We start from the raw sequence: 20,500 nt of genomic DNA on the forward strand, positions 1-20,500 counted from the left end.
CTGTTTCTGGGTTTCTTGTTGCAAATTTAATGATCAGCTGCTGTGACCCAGTTGGACATCAGGCGCGCCTCAACTGTTTGTGCTTGTGTCTGGAGCACAGCTGAGTGCTGGCGCCTCGGCCCCACTAGACTGCTAGACTTTTTCTAGGGAAGGATTGGGTGATTTAGATCAGTACAGTTTCCTTCCTTCCCTGTGGATTCTCTGGAGACACGGACTCCTAGTGTCTTTTTTTGCCCTGGTGCACACTGCTCAGTGTCCGCCAGCTGGCTGGCCACAGAAATTTGCCTGTGCCTGGAGCACAGCTATGTGATGGCGGCTCAGTCTCTGCCAGCTGTCTGGTGCGCAGAAACTGCCTGTGTCTGCCTTTGTGGCTTTTGGGAGTCTGAGTGGCTCCCTAAGCTGGGTAATTTTCCGGGGACCTTTTCAGGTTGGGGGTGAGCTGAGTGCTCTGAGATCAGACCCGCCGTTTCTATCTCTGGCGGCGAATCAGGCGCGCAGGCAGGCAGGGCTCTGTGCCGGAACCTGGGTTCCCGGCTCTGGCTCCGGGCTGGCTCCTGGGGTGCCCGTGGAACCCGCCCGAGTCTTTTCCAGGGGATGTCTGGGTGACCTAAGGCCGGTCCCAATCGTTTCCTGTACCCTGGGGTTATCTCTCGACTGAAAATTCCAGTCTCTGATAGTGTGGTGCCCAAGGTTCAGTCTGGGACCGTGACCAGAGACACTGGCTTGTGGCTCTGGGCTGGCGCTGGGGCTGGCGGCCGGCAGCCAAGCATCTGGCGGAACCGGGATCTCTTCCGAGGTTTAGCCGGGTGAGTTAAAAGCTGATTGAATCCCCCACCGTGGGGTATCCTCTCACCTGGGAAACACAATGACTGTGTTTTATGGCCGAGAGTTCTGATTGCTGTTCACTGTGCTGATCCTGCTGTGCTGCTGCTCAGAATGAGAGTCCTCCCGGCGCCGCCATCTTGCCCCTCCCCTTGTTTTTGTTTTCTTATGGCTAGAGCTGGAGCATGGCCAGTACAGTGTTGTCCTGGCATGAACAAAGCTCTGGGTTCAGCCCACAGCAGGAAAAGCATGAAGTATGGGTTAGTTCATAGCTATAATTCCAACATTTAGGAAGTAGAAGCAGGAAGGTTAGGAGTTCATGGCTTGCCACTATCTTTGTCTTTAAAAATCAAAACATAGCAGAGCATGGTGGTGTTATGGTTTTAATGCCTGAACTCAGAAGATAGAGGCAAGTGGAGCTCTGTGAATTCAAGGCCAGGCTGGTCTACAAAGCAAGCTCCAGGCCAACCAGAACTACATTATGAGACCCTGTCTGGACTTTTTGTTTGGATGGCGGATACATGTATAAAATGGATTTCATGCTAAAAGTGTAAAATATACTGAGAACATTCACAGCTTTTACTTTAAAAAAAAAGACTTATGTATTTATTCGTATGTTCACAATGTTCTGCATGCATGTATCTCTGCATGCCAGAAGAGGGCACCAGATCTCATTATAGATGGTTGTAAGCCACCATATGGTTGCCTGGAATTGAACTTAGAGCCTTTGGAAGAGCAACCAGTGCTCTTAACCTCTGAGCCATCTCTTCAGCCCCCAGAGCTTCTACTTCTTTGTTTAGTTTTTTAAATGATTCTTTATTAATTACATTTTATTCACTTTGTATCCCCCCTGTGGTCCCCTCCCTCCTCCTGTTCCAGTCCCTCCCCTCCTCCACCCTCTGCATGCATGCCCCTCCCCAAGTCCACCTGATAGGGGAGGTCTTCTTTTCCTTCCTTCTGATCCTAGTCAATTAGGTCTCATAAGGAGTGGCTGCATTGTCTTCTTCTGTGGCCTGGTAATGCTGCTTCCCCCTCAGGGGGAGGTAATTAAAGAGCAGGCCAATCAGTTCACGTCAGAGACAGTCCCTGTTCTATTATAATGGAACCCACTTGGATACTGAACTGCCATGGGCTACATTTGTGCAGGGGTCTTAGGTTATCTCCATGAATGATCCTTGGTTGGAATATGAGTCTCTGGAAAGACACCTATGCTCAGATTTTTTTTTGTTCTGTTACTCTACTTATGGAGTTCCTGTCATCTCCAGATCTTACTGTTTCCCACTTCCTTCCTAAGATTCCCTGCACTCTGCCCAAAGGTTGCCCATAAGTCTCAGCATTTGCATTGATAGTCTGCAGGGCAGAGCCTTTCTGAGGTCCTCTGTGTCAGGCTCCTGACTTGTTCCCTCTTTTTACCTTCTTTTGATGTCCATTCTCTGTGCCTTTCTGAATAGGGATTGAGCATTTTAGCAAGAGTACTCCCTATTGATTAGTTTCTTTAGGTGTAGAGATTTTAGTAGGTTAAACCAGCTTCTACTTTTAATGCCAGTCCCAACTGTGTATAAGTTCATTAAATTGTTTAGACTTTGGGTCTGATTAATTTGATATGTAATTCTTACAAATGAAAATTTTATTTTGTTTCACATTCTCCATAAAGGTGATCCAAAACCTTATTTTTAATTTATATTATTTTTAATGGAGGTGGAGTATGTACATGCGCATGCAGGTGCTTGGGGAGTCCACAAGAGGGCAGTAAACCCCTTGGAGCTGAGTCACAGGCAGTCATGGGCCTCCTGGTGTGGATGCTAGGAACTAAATGCAGGTTCTCCTCAAGAGCAACATAGTACATGAAATCATCTCTCCAGACCTAAATTAAAAAAATCCTTAGGTCCAATCTCATCCACCCACAACTTGTTCCATCTTTCTGGATAGAGGAAAGTCAGGGTCTGTGGAAGTCATAGTTTGAATTACACCAATGGAGAGTGGGAAAAGCTGCAACCTAGGATCCTAGCTACTCTGGATGTGCTGACTCTTTCAGTTATGTACTTAATCTGAAAGGAAATGTTACAGATCACAAAAACACCGTGTGTACAAAGTGTCCAAACATGCAGCCAGTTGCTCTGGATCAGCTGAAGGTTTAACCGGACAAACAATTAGAACTGCTTTCAAAGTGAACTTCCATTTCCAAGCTCTTAGGAGAAACCTGTGGTGAGCAGGGGCCTGTGCTAAGGAGTGTAAAGAATTAGGAAAGAGAGGACTCAGGAATCATTGCATAGATCTATCCATTTCATAAGCTTTTGCCAGTGCATTCTCTGTGCCTTACCTTGTGCTAAGAGGCAGGCAGATGACAATCAGAAAGTCAGAGGCTCCTGCCTTCCCAAGCCTCATGATGTCGCAAAAGAGAAACTAGTCAGTCTAGAACACAGTCATTGTCAACAGGAAGTGACAGAAAGCACCAGCTGTCTTTGGCAAAGACCAGTTGAGCAAATGCTTAACTCAGAAGCATGTTATAGTTTCTGAAAAAAAACAGATTACATCAACACTTACTCAGCAGTCTCCCAAGCAGGCTAAAGAGTGCTGTGTTTAAAGCGTGTGTGTGTGTGTGTGTGTGTGTGTGTGTGTGTGAGAGAGAGAGAGAGAGAGAGAGAGAGAGAGAGAGAGAGAACTCTGCTACAGCCTCATGTAATATGACAGCTGTAGTGAAGACAGACAAACATCTCCACAGATCACTGTTTTGCCAGGATATCTAACAGAGTCCTCAGAGAATGGCTTGGCATATATATTTGGTTATTCGTGACACAGTTTCTCTGCGTAGCCTTTGCTGTCTTGGAACTTTACTCTGTAGACCAGGCTGGCCTCAAACTCACAGAGATCTGCCTGCCTCTGTTTCCCAAGTGCTGGGACTAAGGTGTGTGCCACCATCACCCAGGAAGAATATAATTTTTAAATCTTCATATATCACTAAAAAGTATATGAAGTAATATAATATTTTAATCACAATATTTAGCCATTCCAAAAAGTACAAATATTTAAACTGCTTCATGCTGAACATCCTAAAGACAGCCTGCCCTCCATGCCCACATGTTTCATATCTTCAAAGTCAACTGAATACAGGTGGAAAATACTGAGGAAGAAAATCAAAAGCAGCCATGGTGGCTCATGTCTGTGGCTCATGTCTGTAATCCCAGCACTTTGGAGGCTGATGTGTGTGGGGGGGAGCAGGGGAGTTGAAGGCTGCCAGGTTTATACAGTGAGCATCAGTGAGAAGAGATTACATTTAGCAAGACCTGCTTTGTCAAGAAAAAGAAAATAGAAGGAAGGGGTAAAAGGAAGGAAGAGAGGGAAGTAAGGAGGGAGAAGAAGATGCAGAAAGGAAATGAAGGAGGAAGGACATTTTTTAACTTCATGTATTCTGAATATGTACAGACAATCTTTACTTGTTTCTATTTCCTAAGAAATACTCAAGTGACTACTTATGTAACAGTGACACCTGAAGATGATTTCAACTTTAAAGTCTGTAAAAGGTTTGCTTTACACAAATGCTAAATTCTTTAATGTAAAAGACTGGAATATGTTTGAAGATGCCATGGTGAAACCCAGTACATTTTCTTGCTAGCCTAAAAACTTAATAAGCAAATGTGACAGGGACACCCAAAGATTTAGATCTGTGTGGGAGAATCTTAAACTAAACAACTGTGCATATCAAGAGGAAACTGTATATTCAAAAGTTACTTTTAAGCTAAATAAATAAAAAAAATCATTAATCACTTGTCTCCACTGTCTTCTTTTTCCCTTTGCTCCATCTCTAATCTTTCTAAAATTCCTAGAGCAGAATTTCCTACCATACACCCACAACCTTATCCCCATCTCACTCTCTCTCTCTCTCTCTCTCTTTCTCTCTCTCTCTCTCTCTCTTTCTCTCTCTCTCTCTCCATGGACATACCCTCCTTTTTAAAATCATACTGTATTGGGGATGGAGACACTGCTCAGCAGTTCAGAGCACTTATTGCTCTTGAAAAGGATCCAAGTTAATTCCAAGAGCCCATTTTGGAGGACTAGCACACCTCTGTAACTCCAGCTCCAGGGGCTCTCTCTTCTGGATCTCACAGACATCTCCATTCATGTGCACAAACAGTACACCCATAATTTAAAAATGCTTAACGTTTTTTCTAGGCAGGGTGTGTCAGTGTAGCCTCGACTGTCCTGGAATCACTTTGTAGACATGGTTTGCCTCAATCTCTCAGATATCCGCCTTCCTCTGCTTCCCAGGGTGCTGGGATTAAAGATGCACACCACCACATCCAGCTTTTAACTACATTTATATTACATTTTATTTGTTAATTTTGTGTACATGGCAGGTCAGAGGATAATCTGAGAAAGTGGATTCTCTTCTTCAACCATGTGAGTCATAGGTATTGGACTCAGGTATTCAGGCTTAGAGATAAATGCTTTTACATTCGAGCCATCTTGCTGGGCCAAAACGCAGCCTCCTCCATATCTTTCCATATCTCTTGCCAAATAAACCAACCAACAAACAAAAAATATAATATGTAGCAGAAAATAAGAATATCCAATTAATTATCCCTCTAGTAAGACTCTTAGGAGACCAGTTAAAAAAAAAAACACATTCTTTAATTATTAATTGACAAGGGGTCAAATTTGGAGGCAGAAGTCGGCGGTGAACACTATAGACCAAACCATTTGCTTCAATGACTTTCCATGATTCTCAGAATCATCTATTCTTATACATGAGAAATTGGGCTTAGGGTCAGAGAATCCCACAGAGACAGGCACACCAAACCCAGAGGTAAAATCAGTAAAAGTAGCTAACTCATCCCAGCTTGGCTTTCAAGCAAATCAGCTGACACCTGGAAGTCTTTGGGTGTGTGAGCATATCCTGGAGAAGCAGAACTAAAGGGAGGTCAAGGTGAGGCAGGTATCTTATCTTATCACCTGACAAGTTAGCCCTTGGAATCCAGGTGTACTGACTCACATCCTTACTCAGAACTGAAGCATGGGGATGGTTGAGAATTCAAAGCTAACCTGGACCTGCATAGTGAAATCCAGGATAATTCAGGCACACATAGTGAGACCCAGCCCCAAAAAGCTAAGAGAAAAGAAGAAACAAACGTCTTTAAAAACAGGAAGGTCTAGCTTAAAATTCTAAGTCAGCCATTTACATGAATCAATTACTTATTTTTCTCTTAGTCTCAGTTTCCTCATTGATAAGGCATGGATACAATTAACGTTTTTGCCCACAGATAAGCATAGAACTTACCTCTTAGCAAAGACACATCTCCTTGCAACAGACCATTATAGGAAACCACAGCAGATCAAAATGCAGAGATGTAGAGCTGAGCCACAAATGATCTAAAGCACAACTCCTTCAGCTAAGGCTCAGGAATCATAGTGGAAGATTGGGTGGAAAGATTTTAAGAGTAGGAGGAACAAGGCATTCCTAGAAATGTCAGAGAAGCTACATCAATGAAGCCTCAGCAACATGGCTGCCTAAACAAGACCTGAACAAGGACAACACATGTAGACAAGAGGGAGGGCTCAAGGGGCCCCAATGCAAGAAGAACTACAGCCAACTAAGGAATGCTGAGAGCAGGGAAATAGTCTTCTTCAGGAAGAGCTTCCATTTGGTTATCTAATGACAAGTGGTCAGTCCTGAAATCATATACACAGCTTATGTTATGTAGAGCAAGCATGCTGTATTTATAAATTTAGGAATATATATACAAATAGCTAACAACAATGAAAGAATAGAGGCCAGGAATTTGACAAAAAGCAAGGGAATGGGTACAAGGGAAAAGTTGGAGAGAGAGAAGGGAAAGAGGAAAAAGAAAGAATTATATTTAATTTCTAAACAATTTTTAAATTACAATTCCAGGAAGAAACTATGATCAAAGTGCAATATATATAAATATGAAAATGTCACAGTGAAACCAATTATTTTGTACAATTAGTGCATATAAATAAAAATGTAAAGTTCAACTTACCTTACAGACTACAAATACAACACATGTATGCATACACAACCCATGAAGTCCCCATATCCTGTGCCAAACCCCACAGCATGGGGTGGCAGTACAAAATGAATAACATATTAGTTATTGTTAATTAGCTTATATTTGCTGTCATTATTATTAAGTGGAAAGCCTGAACCAAAGGTGAGGAAATCCCTCAGCAGATGCCCTGTGCAAGCCTGACACAGTGAGTTCAAGACTCAGAAACCCACATACAGATAGAAGGCATCTATTCCACACATTTGTGGCCTAACTCACATATGTGCTCATGGGCACATGCACACACACACACACACACACACACACACACACACACACACACACACCAAATAAAATAAAACAAATTTTAAGAAAAGAAGCAAATCAACCTTGACAAGAAAAACAACCCAGCAATTTTTTCAGCCAACTACCTATCTGGGAATGATGGTGGTAAACAGTAGGGCATGGGGACAGGAGATGCAGAGCTGGGCCAGTACCTAAGGGCTGATGCAAACTTGTTCTTGAATTCGAGGAAACACTTCTGTCAGTGAACTCCTTGCTTGTCTCAAGTTGGTTTGGCTTGGGATTCTATGCCTGCCTGTGCACATGCACAGTAACTAAATAAATGTGAAGGAATTAATAATTAAACAGACACACAAATATGTGAAGAAATTTTTATTTTAATGAGTTCAGTTGAATAATCCCATAAGTGTGTGTGTTTACACATGTATATTCAAAACATCATGCTGTACGTGGTAAAGAGAGTCTGGCTGCATAACCACATGCTGCATATTCAAAGAGACAACTGGCTGCAGATAGAAAACACTCAGAAGAAAATGCCAGGCATGGTAACACATATCTGTAATCCCAGAACTAGGGAGGCTGATGCAGGATGTTTTTGAGTTAAGGCTACCTGGGCTGCGGAGGTGTTTCCATTTCCTAGCTATTGTGAGTGAACATGGCTATGTGGGGATCTGTGGAGTAGGGTGTGAGTCCTCTGGGCATGTGTCAAGGAGTAGTATAGCTGACTCATACTGTAGGTTGGTTTTTAACTTTTTAAGGGTCTCCACGCTGAATTGCAGGGTGGCTGGAGCAGTTTGCAATTTCACCAGCAATGAATAAGGCTTTATTTTCCCCTGCATTTCTCTAGCATTCTTGTTTATTGTTTTGTTGCTTTTAGACATTCTTAGTAGGGTAAATGAAACTTCAAGTTGTTTTGATTCACATTTCCATAATTACTCGGAATAATATATATTTTTGAGATATTTCTTAGCCATTTTTTTTCTACTTTTGAGAACTCTCTGTTTCGGTCCCAGGCCCCATTTTTTTTTTACTAATTACACTTTATTCCCTTTGAATCCCCACTGTGGTTCCCTCCCTGCTCCCATCCCAATCCTTCCCTTCCTCCACCCTCCCTATGCATGCCCCTCCCCAAGTCCACTGATAGGGGAGGTCTTCTTTTCCTTCCTTCTTTCTTGAGACTGATACTCCAACCAAGGACTATGCATGATTTAACCTAAGACCCCTGCACATATGTAGCCTATGGCAGTTCAGTATCCAAGTGGGTTCCATTGTAACAGGAACAGGGACTGTCTCTGACATGAACTGATTGGCCTGCTTTTTAATTACCTCCCCCTGAGGGGGAAGCAGCATTACTAGGTCACAGAAGAAGACAATGCAGCCACTCCTGATGAGACCCAATTTTTTTTAATGAATACTTTGTTTTTGTTTTATTTTTGTCTCTTTGGTTTTTGTTTGTTTGTTTGTTTTGTTTTTTGAGTTTTTCAAATATTCTTAATATTAATCCTGTCATATGTATAACTGGCAACACCCCCATTCTGTGAGCTTCTTCTTCACTCCATCATTTCTTTAGCTGTGCAAAGGCATTTGAGTTTTCCTAGGTCCCACTCATAAAACTAATTGTTGGCTTTAATTTTTGAGCAAATGGAGTCCTATTGAGAAAGTCTTTTTTTTTTTTTCACCTACACCATGCAGGATATTGCCTGTTTTTTTTTTTTTTTTTTTTTTTTTTCTGGAAGTTTCAGTGTTCTCGGATTCAAATTTAGGTCTTTGGCCCATTTGTAGTCAGTTCTTGTGCAAGGTAATAGGTTTGGCTCTAATTTCATTTTTGTACCTGTGGACATCCCCTTCTCCCAGCACTATCTTTTGATGATGCTGTCTTTTCTCCAGTGATTGATTGCTGCTTGTTTGTTTGTTTGTTTGTTATTTGGGTTCTTTGTCAAATATTAGATAGCTGCAGCTAAATACACTCATGTTTGGGTTTCAGTCTTATTCCCTTAGTTTCCAGTTCTGTTTCTGTATCCATAGCATACTGTTTTAGTAGTATAGCTATGTAATGTATCTTGAGATCTGGGATGGAAATTCCTTCAGCATGGTTCATGGTTCTTCCAGCTATCCAGGGTCTTTTGTGATTCCATGTGAGTTTTAAGGTAGTTTTTGTTTTGTTTTTTGTTTGTTCATTTGTTTGTTTTTGTTTTTGTTTTACTGTTTCCATGAAGAAAGAAATGGAGGGGAAGTTGATTGGGGTTGCATCGAATTTGTAAATGGCTTTTGATAATTTTTACTATGTTAATTTACAAATCCATGAGTCACCTGCTTTTGAAAATTACATTTTAAGGAGATCCACAAGGAGAGCAATAGAAGCAAAAAAGCAGGGCACTGTTTTTTTGTTTTTTGTTTTTTGTGAGACTGATACTCCAAAAAAGGACCATGCATGGAGATAACATAGAACCCCTGCATAGAAGTAGCCCATGGCAACTCAGTGTCCAAGAAGGTTCCCCAATAATATGAACAAGGACGATCTCTGACATGAACTCATTGGCTGGCTCTTTGATCACCTCCACCTGAGTGGGGGGCAGCCTCACCAGTCTACAAAGGAAGACAAAGAAGGCAGTCCTGAGGGAACCTGATAGACTAGCATCAGATGGAATGGGAGGAGGACCTCCCCTATCATTGGACTGGGGGGAGGGGCATGGGAGAAAAAGAGGGAGGGAGGGTGGAATTGGGAGGATGTGGGGAAGGGGACTACAGCTGGAATACAAAGTGGATAAACTTAATAAAAATTAAAAAAGAAAATTACATTTTATTGGAGTAAAATAGGTACTAAGCAGTTAAAAGCATGTATCACTTCCTAGCACCCACCAAAGAGGGCTTATAACCTGTAGCTCCAGCTTCAGGGCATCCCACAGCCTCTTTGACTTCTTCTTAAACTCATATATACAGATACATACACATATAGACATTTTTTTAAACTGGGTCTTGGGCTGGACAGATGGCCTGAATGTTAAGAATGCTGGCTGTCCCTCCAGGGTGCTAGGGTTTAATTCCTAACACCCATATGGCACCTCACAAATGCTGATTACTCCAGTTATACGGAATCTTATTATTATTTTTTATTGGTCTCTACAGACCCTAAACATGCACAAAGTGCCCAGATACACAGGAACAATACCTATACACATAAAATAAATAATAGAAAAAATTTAAATAAATCTTTTTGTAGAAACTACATTTCATTTTCCTATTGTGTAGGCAGGAGAGGTAATATAAAGATACAAGGATGTAGTGGTGCATACATGGACACAAAAAACACAGCTCAGGCCTCAAAGGAAAAAAAAAACCTCACTTTATTCTGGAGCCAAATTTGAGTGACAGAGGCCCAGGAAACATGCAGATAAGTCAGCCCAGGTTTCACTAATGTAGTTTTATGTTTATGTTTTATAGTTTCAGAATAAAGAAAACCCTAAAACCAGAGCCATTTTAAAATACACTGTTGGGTTCATCAAAGAGACAGTGACAGCAAGATGCTGGAGTCACTTCCCCAGGTCTCAGATGCTATCTGATGACATCATCAGCTTCAGGGTTGGTGGATGCTAGTGGTCTGCTCAGTTAACTGAGCAGATGGTTTTTATCTGTTAATTACAGGACGTTTCTTCCAACACATAGGTGGGCAAGGAAATAGCTAATGGAAGGCAAAAACTACTTGCAGGATAAGATACAATTTGGCACCGGGCTGCAACTTTCCCATCTCTGCATATCACTGCATTTCTAAGCAATGAATCTTTGCAGACCCAACTTCTTTCCAGAGACTCTCCTTCACAGAGGTCAGAGGACAGCATGAGGGAATGGTTACCCTCCATGCACCATGTGGGTCCCAGAAATTAAACTCAGTTTATCAGGCCTAGCAACAAGTGATTTTACTGACTGAGATGTCTTGCTGGCTTAGTAGAAATCCTCCTTGTAATCCTCTTCATACTGAAAAGTGTGCTGGCTAATTTACATCAACTTGACATAAACTTGCGTCATTTGGGAAGAAGAACCTCAACTGAGAAAAATTTTCCACCAGTCTGGCCTGTGGGCAAGCCCTGTGGTATGTATTCTTAAATGATGGTCCATATGGGGTCTCTCCAGGCTGCTATGGTCAGTGCCATTCTTGGACTGGGTGGTCCTGGATGCTGTTATAAAGCTGGCTCGAGCAAAAAATGTCCTTCTTTCTTCTCTGCTGGGTCCTGGCTGCTTGCTGTTGAAATGGGAAAGTTCATGAAACTTGGGAAAGTGGTGCTGGTCCTGACTGGATGCCACTCCAGATGCAAAGCCATCATTGTGAAGAATATTGATAATGACACCTCAGAGAGCTCTTACAGCCATGCCCTGGTGGCTGGAATTGACTGCTATTCCCCAAAAGTGACAGCTGCCATGGAGAAGATGAAAATTGCCAAGAGATGAAAGATCAAGCCTTTGTGAAAATTTATAACTACAATCACCTTGTGCCCACAAGGTGCACTGTGGACATCCCCTTGGACAAGACTGTTGTCAACAGGGATTTTTTTTAGCGATGTAGCTCTGATGTACAAGGCAAGGTGGGAGGCCACGGTCAAGTTTGAAGATTGATACAAGACAGGGAAGAACAAGTGGTTTCTCCAGAAGCTTCACTTTTAGGTGCATTTTTGTTTCCATCATTAAAAATTTAAGAAGAAGGAGGAGGAGGACAGTTGGCTTGGCAAGTCATGATAATTAAGACAGTGAGCATCATTCTTCCATGGCCTCTGCTTCAGGTTCTGCCTTGAATTCTCATCATGAATTTCTGTCTAGTAACTACAGAATTTAAGTTGAAGTAAACATTTTCCTTTCCAAGTTGCTTTTGGTCATGGTGGTTCATCACCACAATAGAAATCCTGACTAAGACGCATCAACACAGGTAAACAAGAAAGGATAAATTAGGATCACTGAGATGGTGGCCTCTTGTTCACAGAAGACACTGTTAGGAGAAACGGTGGAAAGGCACACAGTTTGGTTTCTAAACAGGACAAGTAGTAAAGGAGGGAAGATCATGTGTCCTAAAAATTACCTGCCAGTGTCTGTTCAGTGGACTTCCAGCCTTAGTTCTGTCCTATCCCACAGGGATAAATTGGTATTTTCCTTAATACTCAGCCAATATCAAGAATATCTATAATATCAAGGCATGTTGGTTCACACCTGTAAATCCCAGCACTAAGGGAAACAGGTCAGGGGTCTCTCTGTGAGTTCAAGGTCAGCCTGGTCTACAAGGACCATGCAAAAAAAAAATCCCCAGTCTTTACAAACAAACAAACAAACAAACAAACAAACATAATATCTAGTTTTCCCTCAAGTAGAACCCTCATGAGCCGCGGGTTTAAATTCATCATGTAACAGATAATTGGCAAATTTCCAGATATAATAAATGTAGGAAAACAGCACTGTTGTTCTCATTCATTTTTGCTTGTGAGAAATTGGGTCCAGGATCAGCATATCCCACAGAGTCAGACACACATGGAGCATGGGAATAAAATCCAGCCCAGAAGAAGTTGCTGAAATACCCCAGGTAGGCCTTAAGGGGCCATCCTCAGGCAGCACACTCTCTGTGAGACCTTATCTCAAAAATGAGTGAATAAGAGCCAATGAGATGCCTCGGCAAATAAAGGCACTTTACTGGCCCAAATGTGATAACCTGAATTAAACACCCAGTTCCAAAGAGCAAGGAGAGAAGTAAGTCTAAAACACTTTTCTCTAAGTTCCTCTTGCTTGGCAGCACTCATACACATATACAACGATAAATAAATGATGCCAGTATGTAAGCCAAATAAACCCTTTCCTCCTGAAATTGCTTTAGTTGTGGTATTTCTTCAGAGCAATGGTAACCTTAACTAGGACATCCTGTTTCAAAAACTTAAGAGAGCTCTTCATTCCTGTTCATCTTAGGTGTTCCAAGTGGCTTTCAAATACATGCCAATGTGCCATTTCCCAATTCCTGCCTTGTCAATAAGACCTGTAGTCCAGGAAAACATAAAGTGGTAGCAGCAAGAAGAAAAAACAAATTCCTAGTGAATTGCTAAAAGCAATAGTTAAAAATAAACATCTTTTTCTTGATTCTTGGAGCCCTAAAAACTGGTGATGAGAAATACAGCAACATGTGTGAATCTAATTTACACATGTGTAACATCCTAGAAGATGATGCTCCAAGGAGCTTTATACAATCCTCACTGTAACCAAATCTCTGAAAGTTCATCCTGTCACTGTACCAGACAACTACTCCCAGGAGGAAGAGAACATGACTGACATAGGGTTGTAAGCCCAGAGCCTGGGGATGGAGGCAGAAGATTCAGTATTTCAAAGCCAGCCTCGGCTACATAGTAAGTTTAGGATACCCACATAAGAACCTGTTAAAAAAAAACAAAACAAAACAAAACAACAACAACAACAAAAAAAACTAAACCCAACCCAAAGCAACCAGCCAACATCCCTCCCTCCAAACAAGCAACCAATTTCCTAGAAATCCTAGCTGTTCACTGAACAGTATATGGAGATCTTTGTGGGTTTATCTTTTCATGTGTGTGACAGAAGTGTTTTGAAGAATGACTGTAGATGCTTGACCACAAGTCACCAAGTTATCAGGGGAGCTAAGTTCCCCATTATGAATTGGGTGCCATCCAGCCCTCCAAGGCATAAAGTTGGCCATTTTCAACAGTTTTCCATTATTAAATGAAAATGCTTTACATGAATCAGGATCATGGAAATCCGGAAGGGATAAATACTTTGCATAAGAAAAGGTTAACAATGCCTCTTCCCTTCGGTTGCATCTGTGGTCTCTTCCTAGTATTGTAGAACAGGTTAGATGGGGAAGAGACTCTAGGGCTTGTCTCAAGACAGCTCTGCATAATATTTTTGGCACTCCCCAAAAGTGGCTCTAAATGATTGATTGAGAGCGAGGACTTGAATCCAGCACCTACTGTAGTTTGTTATTATCTTACCATAGTTCTATATAATAATCACTTCATAGACACACAAAGCTCTCCAGAAACTATATGATAATTACTTATCAAAAAAGTTGCTGTGTCCAGATGTAAAGGAGCACTGTGATAAACTAATAGGTACTGCCTATATAGACCCTATTCTATCAAGCTTTGTTTGTTTCCCTCTAGGGCAGGATACAGATAAACAGATTTAATTATAATGCAGGCTAATGAAAGGCAAGAAGAGAAAATAATTCAAGTTTTATATGAGTGTATGGATAGGGCAGGGCCTAGTGGCTCATGTCTTTAATCCCAGCACTCAGAACACAGTGTCAGGCTTATGTCTGTGAGTTTGAGTCCAGTTTGTCGCATGGCCAACAAAGTGAGCTTCAAGACAGCCAAAACGATACAGTGATAAAAAGACAGCATCTTCAACAAGTGGTGCTGGACAACTGGATGTCTACAAGTAGAAAAATGCAAATAAACCATATTTATCACCCTGCACAAAACTAAAGTACAAGTGGATCAAACACCTCAACATAAAACCAGACACGCAATAAATTGGTTAGAAGAAAAAGTGGGGAAGAGCCTAGAACTCATTGGCACAGGAGACAACTTCGTGAACAAAACACCAATAGCACAGGCTCTAAGACAAAAAAAATCAATAAATGAGACTTTTTTAGATAGCTATGTAGCCTTGGCTATCTTGGAACTCTCAATGTAGACCAGCCCGGCCTCAAACTTATAATCTGGTCTCACAGATTCCCTTACTTTTACATAGAACCACATAAATGCTCTCTACACTTGTCCTCTTCTTCTCTAATTCCTGACTGAAGACATCTTCTATCTGGACCACCTAGAAAAAGTGAATTCAGTGTCTTGAAGGGAGGCAAGCTTGCACTTCCAGGAGAAGGAAACAAAAGCCAGTAGAAGCCTGCAGACCTGGGCATAAAGAGCAAGGGAAAGGAGATGGGGATAGCGTCTACATGGTAGAATGCTTGCTTCAGGAGCACAAAGCCTGGGGTTGATCACCTGCACCATGTATTCTGTGGATAATAGCACAAGCCTGGAAACTGGCACTTGGAGGTAGGAGGATCAGAAACTTGGAATCATTCTTAGTTACATGGCAAGTTCAAGGCCAACTTGGGTTTCATAAAACCCCTTAACAAAATAAATTAAAAAGTAACAGGAGCTGAAGATATAGCTCAGTACTGAAACAGCTTCCTAGCACAAGTGACACCTGGATTCAATCCTCAGTGCTGCAGATGGATGGATGGATGGATGGATGGATGGATGGATGGATGAATGGTTGGATGGATGACATTCAATAGTTGTAGCAAATGCACCATGCTGATGTAAGGTGTTAATAACAGAAGGAAGGTGTGGTGATGTGTGTTCATGATCTCAACACTTGAAAGGCCAGAGCATGAGAATCAATAGCTCAAGCTTTTTTTTCAACTACATAAAAAGTTTGAGGAAAGCGAGGCTTATATGAAAACCTATCTCAAAAAATACAAAACAAAACAAAAAAAAAAACTAAATAAGTTTTAAAAATAGTGGAACTGGGAGCTAAGCACTATTTGTTCTTCTTTGTGTGCATCCATAAATCCTATTTCATAAAGGCAGGAGGGAATTACAGTATAGATGACTAACCTATTGTAGCGTTTAAGAATTTGAGTCTAGGGGGCCTGGTGAGATGAGATGGCTAAGTGACTAAGAGCACTGGATGCTCTTTCAAAGGACCCATTTTCAATTCCCACAACCCACATAACAGTTCAAAACTGCCTGACACCAGTCTCAGGAGATCCATTGCACTCTTCTGGCATCCTCAGGGACCTGATACACATGTGCATAGGCATACACATAAAATAAACATAATTTTAAAAATTCTTTAAAGAATTTGAGTCTTGTCTAGTGGACATATATAAGTACACTCTTCATTAATGGTGACCTTTTAAGAATGAAATAAAGCTGGGCAGTGGTGGTGCACACCTTTAATCCCAGCACTCAGGGAGGCAGAGGCAAGCGGATCTCTGTGAGTTCAAAGCCAGCCTAGTCTACAAGTGAGTACAGGACTCAGGTTACACAGAGAAACTCTGTTTTAGAAGAACAAAAAGAGGTCATAATTTGTACCTTCAACCCCTGCACTTGGGAAGCAGAGGCAGGAGAATCACTGTGCAGTCAAGGCCAACCTGGACTACACACTGTGTTCTGGATCAGCATGGTCTACAGGATAAAATTCTATCTCACAAATATAATAAAATGACTAAAATAATATTAAAAAAGAAAAGATCATCCTGAGTGAAGTATCCCAGAAGCAGAAACACACCCATTGTATATACTCACTTATAAGTGGATACTTATAGGATACTAGTCCTATAATATATGATAAACATACTAAAATCTGTACACTTAAGAAGCTAAGCAACAAGGAGCACCCTGGGTAAGATCAATCCTCACTCAAAAAGACAAAAGGTATGGACATTGGAAGAAGGAGAAAACAGGAAACAGGACAGGAGCCTACTACAGAGGGCCTCTGAGAGACTCTACCCAGCAGTGTATCAAAGTCAATGCTGAGACTCATGACCAAACTTTAGGCAGAGTGCAGGAAATCATATGAAAGAAGGCAAAGATAGTAAGACCTGGAGAGGACAGGAGTTCCACAAGGAGAGCAACAGAATCAAAATATCTGGGCACAGGGTCTTTACTGAGACTGATACTCCAACCAAGGACCATTCATAGATATAACTTGGACCCACTGCTCAGATGTAGCCCATGGTATCTCAGTATCCCAGTGGGTACCCTAGTAAGGGAAACAGGGAATGTCTCTGACACGAACTCAGTGGCAGGTTCTTTGCCCACCCCCACTGAGGCTGGGAAAAGCTTTGCCAGACCACAGAGGAGGACTTTTCAGCCAGTCCTGATGAGACCTGATAAGCTAGGGTCAGACGGAAGGGGGGAGGACCTCCTCTATCAGTGGAGAAGAGGAGCATGGGAAGGATGGAGGGTGGGATTGGGTGGGAATGAGGGAGAGAGATACAGCCAGGATACAAAGTGAATAAACTGTAATTAATATAAAAATAAAAATTTAATTTAAAAAAAAAAACAAGAGAAATGCACCTCTGCTCCCCTTTGTAAATATATGGTTGAGAGACTTATGAGTCACAGGATTCAATGTAATTCCACAAACTTTTATTGAGCATCCTCTACCTGCAAGGAATTGAGCGCAGGGACAAAATTCCAGAGGTAGAAATGTCAAGGGTAGTGTTACTTGAGATGACAGAGCCCCAGAAGATGAATGGTATATAGCTATTATGAGCTGGGTTTCCAGCTGTCTGAATCTCCTTCCCTACAGAAGTTGATACACTGGATGCCCCACAAAGGAGCCTGCCATGTGACCCAGTCACTTGTCTTATACCCGGCCCCGACCTACATTTTTAAAAGTCTGACTTATACAAAGGTAAGAAAAAGTTTAAATTTAGCTGCTGGATAAAGACGCAAGATGTGAGCTGGCCTGCTTTTCAATGAGGACCATTGTAAACTTTTGCACTTAGTTTCCAAAAAGAAATTAAAAAAACAAAAACAGAATAAAAAACAAAAACAAAACAAAACAAAAATCCCTCAAGAGCACAGATTCACAGGGATACCTGGATTGATAGTAATTCATGTAAAAAAGAATAAAATAAAATAATAAAATAAAATAAAAACAACTGGGCTTTTAATTGACCACAGATTTGTTCTGAGGCATTAAAGGTATGTGGCTGATAAAAACAAAGGTTAGGGCAATTCTTCAACACAGCCATAAATCTACTGTCCAGATAAGATGGTGGTGTTTTGATCCTGTTCTAGGCAGACCACACACTATTTTCACAGTGAGGCATCCATTTCCCTGTTGTAACTCGGCATCCTTGACCATTTTTTATACAATTATTTATTTTTCAGAAGTATTTCTGCATTCACATACAAGTGTCATGGCACTCATGTGGAGGTCAGAGGACAACTTCTGAGAGTCAGCTTTCTCCATGTTGGTTCTGTGGATTAAATTCAGGTCATTGGGTATGGCAAAAGGCATCTTTAACCATGGAGCCATCTCACAATCCTTCCACCCCCTGCTTGACCTCATTACTGTGAAGAAATGTTTCCTCACATGCCTTTTCTGTTCTCCATTCCGACATGTTTTTGAAAACAGTATGTGAGAACAGACAAAGAAATATAACAAAACACTATACATATAAAGATAACAAAGTGGTACTAACCAGATAACCTGGTTCTTTCCTGAAAATGCCACCATACTGGCTTTGTTAAGTGATTCTGTTATTATAGTCTCTTCTCATTTGGAACCTGGGCCTAAATGTGGAAGTCATGCTTTTCAGCCATTATATATACTCCAGACTCCCATGCCTTAATCTTAACCAGGCATTTTGTCCTTCCTAGATTCCTACTTCCACCAAAGACACAAGAGACCAGTCTTACCAAACTTCTGTAGGACTCTAAATCTTCCATTTAGTCTGAAACCTAGGATGCTGTGAGCAAAGTTGTTACCAGAACAAAACTGTAGAAGTTCCTCTCTGATTCTCAATAGAGGAACATCGAATGACAAAGAAACAATTAAGGAAATGTTCAACATCCTTAGTTATCAGAAAAATGAAAATCAAAACAACCCTGAGATCTCACCTTACACCCATCAGAATGGCTAAGATCAAAAACTCAAGTGACAACACATGCTAGAGAGGATGTGGAGAAAGGGAAACCCTCCTCTACTGCTGGTGGGAATTTAAACTTGTACAACCACTTTAGAAATCAATCTGCTGCTTTCTCAGACAATTAGGAATAGTGTTTCCTCAAGATCCAGCTATGCCACTCCTAGGCATATATCCAAAATATGCTCTAGTACACAACAAGGACATTTGTTCAACCATGTTTGCAGTAGCTTTATTTGTAATAGCCAGAAGCTGGAAACAACCCAGATGTCCCTCTGTTGAGGAACTGATACAGAAATTGTGGTACATTTACACAATGGAATAGTACTCAGCAATTAAAAACAAGGAAAACATGAAATTTGCAGGCAAAATGTGGGAACTATAAAAGATCATCCTAAGTGAGGTATCCCAGAAGCAGAAAGACACACCTGGTATATACTCACTTATAAGTGGATATTAGACATATAATATAGGATAAACATACTAAAATCTGTACACCTAAGGAAGCTATGCAAGAAGGGGTACCTGGGTAAAATACTCAATCTTCATTAAAAAGGCAAATGGAATGGATATCATAAGAGGAATAAAACAGGGAACAGGAAAGGAGCCTACCACATAGGGCCTTCGAATGACTCTATCCAGCATGGTATCAAAGCAGAGGCTGAGACTCATAGCCAAACTTTAGGCAGAGGGAGGGAATCTTATGAAAGAAGGGGGAGATAGAAACATCTAGAGGGAACAGGAGCTTCACAAGGAGAGAAAAACAATCTGGACACAAGGGGGCTTTTTCTGAGACTGATACACCAACCAAGGACCATTCATGGAGATAATCTAGAACCCTTGCACAGAGGTAGCCCCTGGCAGCTCAGTGTCCAAGTGGGTTCCCTACTAAGGGGAACAGGGACTGTCTTTGACATGAACTCAGTGGCCTGCTCTTTGAACACCTCCCCCCGAGGGTGGTGCAGCCTTACCAGGACACACAGGAAGACAATGCAGCCAATCCTGATAAGAACAGACAGACTAGGATCAGATGGAAGGGGAGGAGGATCTCCTCTATCAGTGGACTGACATACGGAAATGGGAGGAGATGAAAGAGAGAGGGTGGGGTTGGGAGGGGATGAGGAATGGGGCTACGGCTGGAATACAAAGTGAATAAACTATAATTAGTAAAACAATAATTTCTCTAAAAGAAGTTCCTCTCTGCCCTTCAAGTTAATAGTTCTTCCCTGCCCAGGGATCTGTCCCAATTCTCACTTCCCTCTCTATCCTTGCCCTGATGAGAAGTGGGAGTTGGGAGAATACCAGAAAAGGAGGAGGAGAAAAAGAGAGAGAGGAAGGAGCCACACATTGGATCTCTGCCTCTAATCTCAGCATTCAAGAGCTGGAAGCAGCAAATGACATGAGTCCCTAACAAAGAATAAAAAGCGGGGGCAGACTCAGATGTTAAGATCATGGGCTGCTCTTCCAAAGGACCTGGGTTGGGTCCACAGCACCTATGTGGTAGCTCATATCAATATGTAACTCCAGCTTGGGGGAATCTGCTTCTCTCTTCTGACCTCTATGTGCATGCATGTGGTGAACAGATACAATGTGAGCCAAACATCCACACACATAAAATTAAAATAAATTTCAAAAACACCTAAAATAGTTTAAGGAAGGAAGGATCTATTTTTGCTCACAGTTTGAGAGTACAGTCCATTGT

Source organism: Meriones unguiculatus (assembly GCF_030254825.1).
Source record: "Meriones unguiculatus strain TT.TT164.6M chromosome 13 unlocalized genomic scaffold, Bangor_MerUng_6.1 Chr13_unordered_Scaffold_34, whole genome shotgun sequence".
Lineage (NCBI taxonomy): Eukaryota > Metazoa > Chordata > Mammalia > Rodentia > Muridae > Meriones > Meriones unguiculatus.